General features: G+C 38.4%; 1 protein-coding gene across 6 annotated transcripts in view; it reads left to right on the top strand.

The window, feature by feature from the left end:
- LOC136826699 (uncharacterized) overlaps positions 1-6,000 on the top strand; it is a 119,239-nt gene that overhangs the window by 88,936 nt on the left and 24,303 nt on the right. Inside the window, exon 1 of one of the 6 annotated variants that reach the window (XR_010849693.1) lies at positions 470-626. The exons of 4 other annotated variants lie outside the window; for them this stretch is intronic. The gene's annotated coding sequence lies outside the window, so the exon portion shown is untranslated. Of the gene's footprint in view, positions 1-469; positions 627-6,000 lie in introns of those variants that run through there. One more of the 6 variants, XM_067084107.1, reaches the window with a different exon arrangement.

Raw genomic sequence — 6,000 nt, 5'->3', positions numbered from 1 at the left:
TGCTAAGTTGCTGCGAATTCTCACGGAAGTTACAATTCCAAGGTTTCAATTAACCATTCGCTGTAAAACTCTAGTTCTTCATGTGTTTCTTTCTTGCTTGTTCAGAAGGTTATCCCCTTTTATTTCTAAGGTCTCGCTATGTCTTCTTAGTGCTCTTCTAACCAAGGTTCATGTATCTGATTCGATAATTGCCAGTCAGTTTATTATAATTATTCGTTTTGAATAGAAAGCCCAATGTTGAAGTATTTGCCGTAAAGATCGGCAAATATACGTAAAACAGATTGTTATCCTTGTATCGTTGTTTCACGTCAATGCTGGCAGAGACATGAATACTTTATGCGTGCGCACACACGCACACACACACACACATAAAAATATGCAAGTGTTTGTACTTAGTGACTTTACTTGCCGTTTGCACAATGCGACGGAAATACTGTCGTGCATCCTGTAAAACGCCCGCGGTTGGAGCTGCACAGCGCATACTGTACACTGGGCATTTATTCAGTGGCTGTCTCTTGTGGAAACTTCTAAGTGCCAACGGATCATTTTGGTTCCCTAGTTCTCGTGTTTAGAACCTAACCCCGTGGGACTTCGGAGATCAGAGCTGAACTGGATTAAACATTTTGGTGAGCCATTCTTCCCAACTACGACCTGTAGATTGTTGACTCGCCATCGAAAATACTGGGGTACCCTGAAGCAGTGAGTGCCGTCCTTCAAAGAACGCGATTTACCCGCATTTATTTATTTTAGGACGTTTGATTATGATGGAGGTCAGATGCTGTTACTTTTTTGAGGTTCTTTCCAATTTATTTTATCATTTGGTATAAGATTCTGTCAAATGCTGATTATGGAAAATTGCAAACACATAAGCAAGCTATTTATTTTGAAGGAAAATATAGTCAAGTGTTTTTGCAATCTGTGAACAAGGAAATATCAAAATTATTTTGGGTAGACATTTGTAATAAGGGACATTTTCAGGAGGACGTCCATTTTGGAAAATGACTGTTCCAAACACTGAAATTACCAAAAATTTGGCATGTTATTCTGTGAAAAGGACTGATAAAGTGATATTTTGTATTTTCATGCTGCTGGACAAAGTGAATGCGTTAGAGTAGATGATTAGGTACTCATTATTCCCCATGAAGGGGCGTCCTGACATGGTCAAGGGCTCTTAGACTGGGGAATTAGAGTATCTGTAGCCTCTCCTTCCCCAGTTTGAGCTTGTGGGTGGAGGTTGAGGTCCTGGATTTGAAGTTTTTCAGCTTTGTTCCATTATCTTTCGCGCTTTTATTCAGGCGACGCATGGTCTTTGTTGCCCCATAGCCTTGAATCATTTTAAATTTGCATATACCTAACTGAATACCTCCATCTTTCAACTTATGCCGTCCCCTATATTCCATATTCATCTTCAGCCTTCTGTCCAAACTCTTGTCTTCTTTCTTCGGTGTCCATGACCTTTGACCACATGACTATATAATCCTTAATGATTCAGTTACTCATTATTCATTTCCATTTGGCTGCCAGTTCTGCAATATGATTGTTTAACCAAACCTGGATTTAAAACAACAATATTTTTGATTTAGTATTTTTAATTATTTTTATATAGATATATTCGCATTGTTATCTCTACAGAGAAATTATTCTTAACTTGAATTGTTCAATGTCTTTTATGTATCATTACATGAAAAAGAAAATTTGCAATATGCACAGTAATTGAGGGTTGACTTCCTACATCTACACCTTTTGGTTTTACAGTCATCACAGCTGCAAACAGTTAGTAGACATCAGGAAGTGAGTTTAGGTGTTTTGAAGATACAAGAGGGCCTTCAGATTCTTTCCATCCATAGTCAATAGGCTCAAGAGAAACACTTTCACAAAAGAGTAACAGCTTCACGAACAGCAAGGAATGTTCTTTGTGTATGTCCCTTTATGACACTGGGTGTTGGTGGAAAAGTAGCCAGTGACTTACTTAGGTTTTTGTGGTAGTCTTTGTGTCAAAGTTTATGAAACGTGACAACTTGTGCCTGAGTTGACCAGACCTTAACAAGACATTTCTCGAGATTCTGTACATCAGTGTCAGAAAGTTATTTGTTTCACCAAAGTCGGTTAGGAATACTGGATCAGCAGCCAGTGCTCCATGCTTCATGCCTATCTTGTTGAGAACATCATTCCCAGGGGCTAAGTGAGCTTTCATTATCACGCAACATAAATCAAGGCTAAGTCTTTTCTGGAGAGCATGGAATGGTAGGAATGGTTGTTTCTTGAACTGTATCCAAAGTTCTGACAGCCCATTGGATTCAAATGCGTCAATATAACGCAGCATGATAGCAATGACATCTGTGTCATTTGAAAGCCGGGCAACCCTCTTAGTGTTGTGTTGAGCTGCCCAGTTGACATGTGGCACTAACCAATAATCTGCCTCCTCAATAGAATCTTCAGTTCCATTAGGGTATGGACTTCACTGTTTGTAAACCTCAGAGCTGGAAGAACCTCACCATTCACTCTAACACCACTCACTACAAGTGATGTACGAGTCTGTGCTGAATATATCTTGGCTTCAGTGCTAACGAGACTCTGCAGATTCTGTTTGTTAGTTGATGATGCCTTGAATTTCTCCAACTGGACAGGCACTGGTGTTTCTGAAGAGATGGATACCAATTCCATGCTTCCCAAGGTTGTTGCTCTTTGGATTCTTCCTTACTCTTTAGTTGACTTTTCTAAATAACTTTCTAAGACGATGTGGATTTCTTGAGTAGAACAAACTAACTGTGCCTTTCGGAAGATGGTCTTTACTGACTGGCCAAATGTTTTCTGTGTCGTCATCTTTACCATACGTATTTGTGACATGAAATCGACAAGTACAGTTATTTTAGAGCTGGATGCAGGTTCCAATAAATAGTCTTCTGTTGAGAGATTCTTCTCCAGTTCTTCTGTAAGCTTGTGCATTGCTGGCTTCTTCGGAAAGCCACCATCAAATAATGGACTTGTCTGTAGTAAATCATGCAATAAGATATCCCTCGTGGTCTCTCCACATTGTCTGGCAATCTCAAGCCTATTTTATGCTAAGAGCCAAGTTCCTTTGCAGTCACTGATACTGCACTAGTTTGTTTACTTGGTACCTTAGAGAAGTTAAAATTTGTTAGGTTAACTTGAGTAATTCTATCTCCCAGTTTCTTTTCTTTGGTGATACACCTCTCCTGGCAAAATGGGTGTATTCGCATCTTCTCCATGATTCATTACATTGAGAAGCCATTCTCACACTGGCTTCAACACTATCGTTGCCTGCATTTTGAATGACATCAAAGGATTGCCTTCGTTTCTAGGAACTGCAATAACCGAGTGGCATTTTTGGTCAAACAGTTGCGACTTTCTCCCAGTAAGTTCATGATGGTAGGTCTCCATATGCTCCATCGTTTAGCATTTGGCAGGTCACGAAAAGTATTGCTTATGTTAAGGACCTCGTGACAGATAAGTTGCCATACAGCCATACTCACTTCTCCAAGTCTGCCCTATGATTCCCTTAGAGCTTTTCAGTGATCTTTGTATAGTCTGCTCAAGTTTCATATCTGGAGCAACTGCACTGAACTGTCCATCCTTCTTTTTTACCACAAAGTGACCATCACAGAACTTTTGATACAGATACAGACAATCTAACTCTAGTCTTTTAACTTGCTCAATATACTACGAGCCATAATGCAGATAGTTCACACAGTCAGATTCCCAAAATAGTTTCATCAGTGATTCCACAGTTTGAACATGAAGGTGCCAGTTACCATCACAGTCAGATGCCACAAGGTTCTTTATGTGCCCATCCATCTCTAGAAAGATTCACCAGTACTGGCATAGCTGTGGCTTTGCAGAATTCTAGAAATGACTGCTATAGCTTTTGCCCTTGATCCAGCTTATCTTGGAAACGCTGTGCTGCGTCTGCAGTATGTTTTGCTTTTAGTGCCTCTACCAAATTTGTAACATTACTGAGTATATTTCCATACTTATTCCTTTCAGTAGAATTCCAGAATGCTTTCTAAATCAAGGATTCAACAACTTCTAACACAATGAGCATAATGCTTCCCCTTAAAAACAATTTCAAGTGTCTTGATGCCAAATATCTCAATTCAGTTAGAGCATCGTCCATGCCACTACCGGTCATGTGTCTTCCTGCACAACGAAGGGCTATTTTAGTCTTGTGGAACATTCCCAACATTGGATACAAATCACCAAAGTCATCGGAGTTGCTCAGGACAGTATCTACTATAATACGAAACACACCCTCATCACATATTATTGGCAGGATTGGCTGTGTAAGTTGTTCTCTGACACTTTGGAAATTTCTCAAGGCAGTGTACATACCTTGGCATTATTATTATTATTATTATTATTATTATTATTATTATTATTATTATTATTATATATATATATATATATATATATATATATATATATATATATATATATATATATATATATATTGTTTTGACTATATATTGGTGCTTGGTTACAGAAACAAATATGACTGCTTTCAGTTTGGGTAGGCTGTCAGAACGCTCAGACTTGCTTGCAGTGATGGCATGAGACTTATTAATCTTGTGGTGCAGGCGTAAGTGTAAATTTTAGAATACTTGTAGACGTAAATGCAGCGGATTTAGAAAAGGCAGAAGAATGGAAGGGAAGCAGGAGTAATGAGTTTATAATTACTCAGATGGCACAAGACAGTGGTGAGAATGTGGCTGTGCTGCACATCACTGGTGTACTATAAGGTCTGTTTGAATGAAAGAAAGTGTCCAAAGGAATCAGTCACCTCTGGAAAATTCACCGCCATGATTTCCACGTGGTAAATTAGTAAGAAAATGAGAATAGGGAAAACCTAAATGGAACGGAAAAGTTATATATTTTGTTTTGCTTTAAGAAGTGTCTTAGTACCTCTCTCTCTCTCTCTCTCTCTCTCTCTCTCTCTCTCTCTCTCTCTCCCCACGGTCAATTTCAGTTTCTCCAGGGCAAAGAGGACTCGTTCTAGGCTCTGAATAGACATAATACGTTTATGGCGGCCACTTACGACCATGTCTTTTGTGGCGAGCCATTGTTCGAGAGGCGGAGTGAGAGTCCTTCAACAACGAGAGGAAAGATCCTTTTGGTTCTTTTCAACCTCTTCTGAGAGATTAACTCTGCTCTCAAGAATATCAACCCAAAATGAAGGTGTCCACCCTCTCCCCCAGCCTTTAGTAACCCTTCAAGGTGTTTTCAATCACTTTGAGTGGAGAACTGGTTGGGAATATTCGTGACAGAATAGCATGTCGTATTCACAATACATAAATATGATTTGTCATAGTTAATAGCGTTCTTTAAGCTTTAGGTTTTTCATTTTGGTGTAGTCATGCAATTTTATGTAGTACTTCAATCAATCAATCAAGCAGTCAAGAAAAGATGGAATTGTAGGGTTGTATGGATGTGAGGAGAATTATCCTAATTGTTTTCGCAAGATATGTTAATCACTTGATTTACGCACGTGCAGAATTCCCAAGATTTGAAATAAATCTATATATATATATATATATATATATATATATATATATATATATATATATATATATATATATATATATATATATGTGTGTGTGTGTGTGTGTGTGTGGAACTAATGAACACATGAGCATGTGTTTCACCAGAAAAAATTTCTGACTTACAATGGGACCGAACCTGGTCTTTCAAATGAGAGGCCAGGGTGTTAACAATTGACCTACACAGGTCATAAAAGAAGTTGGAGGGCAGCCTGCCCGGGAAAAACCTCAGGCGCGGGAATACTTAGGTTCCAACTTCTCTTGTGATCTGTGTAGGTCAGTTAAAAATGCCCTGGCCTCTCATTGAAAGACCAGGGTTCAATCCCGATGTGTGTCAGAAATTTATATATATATATATATATATATATATATATATATATATATATATATATATATATATATATATATATATATTGTGTGTGTGTATACATTTCTTCATGCCTGT

The sequence above is a fragment of the Macrobrachium rosenbergii genome, chromosome 3, assembly GCF_040412425.1.
Source record: "Macrobrachium rosenbergii isolate ZJJX-2024 chromosome 3, ASM4041242v1, whole genome shotgun sequence".
Classification (NCBI taxonomy): domain Eukaryota; kingdom Metazoa; phylum Arthropoda; class Malacostraca; order Decapoda; family Palaemonidae; genus Macrobrachium; species Macrobrachium rosenbergii.
The sequence above is the reverse complement of the archived record's forward strand: the minus strand, read 5'-3'. Positions and strand labels throughout refer to the sequence as shown.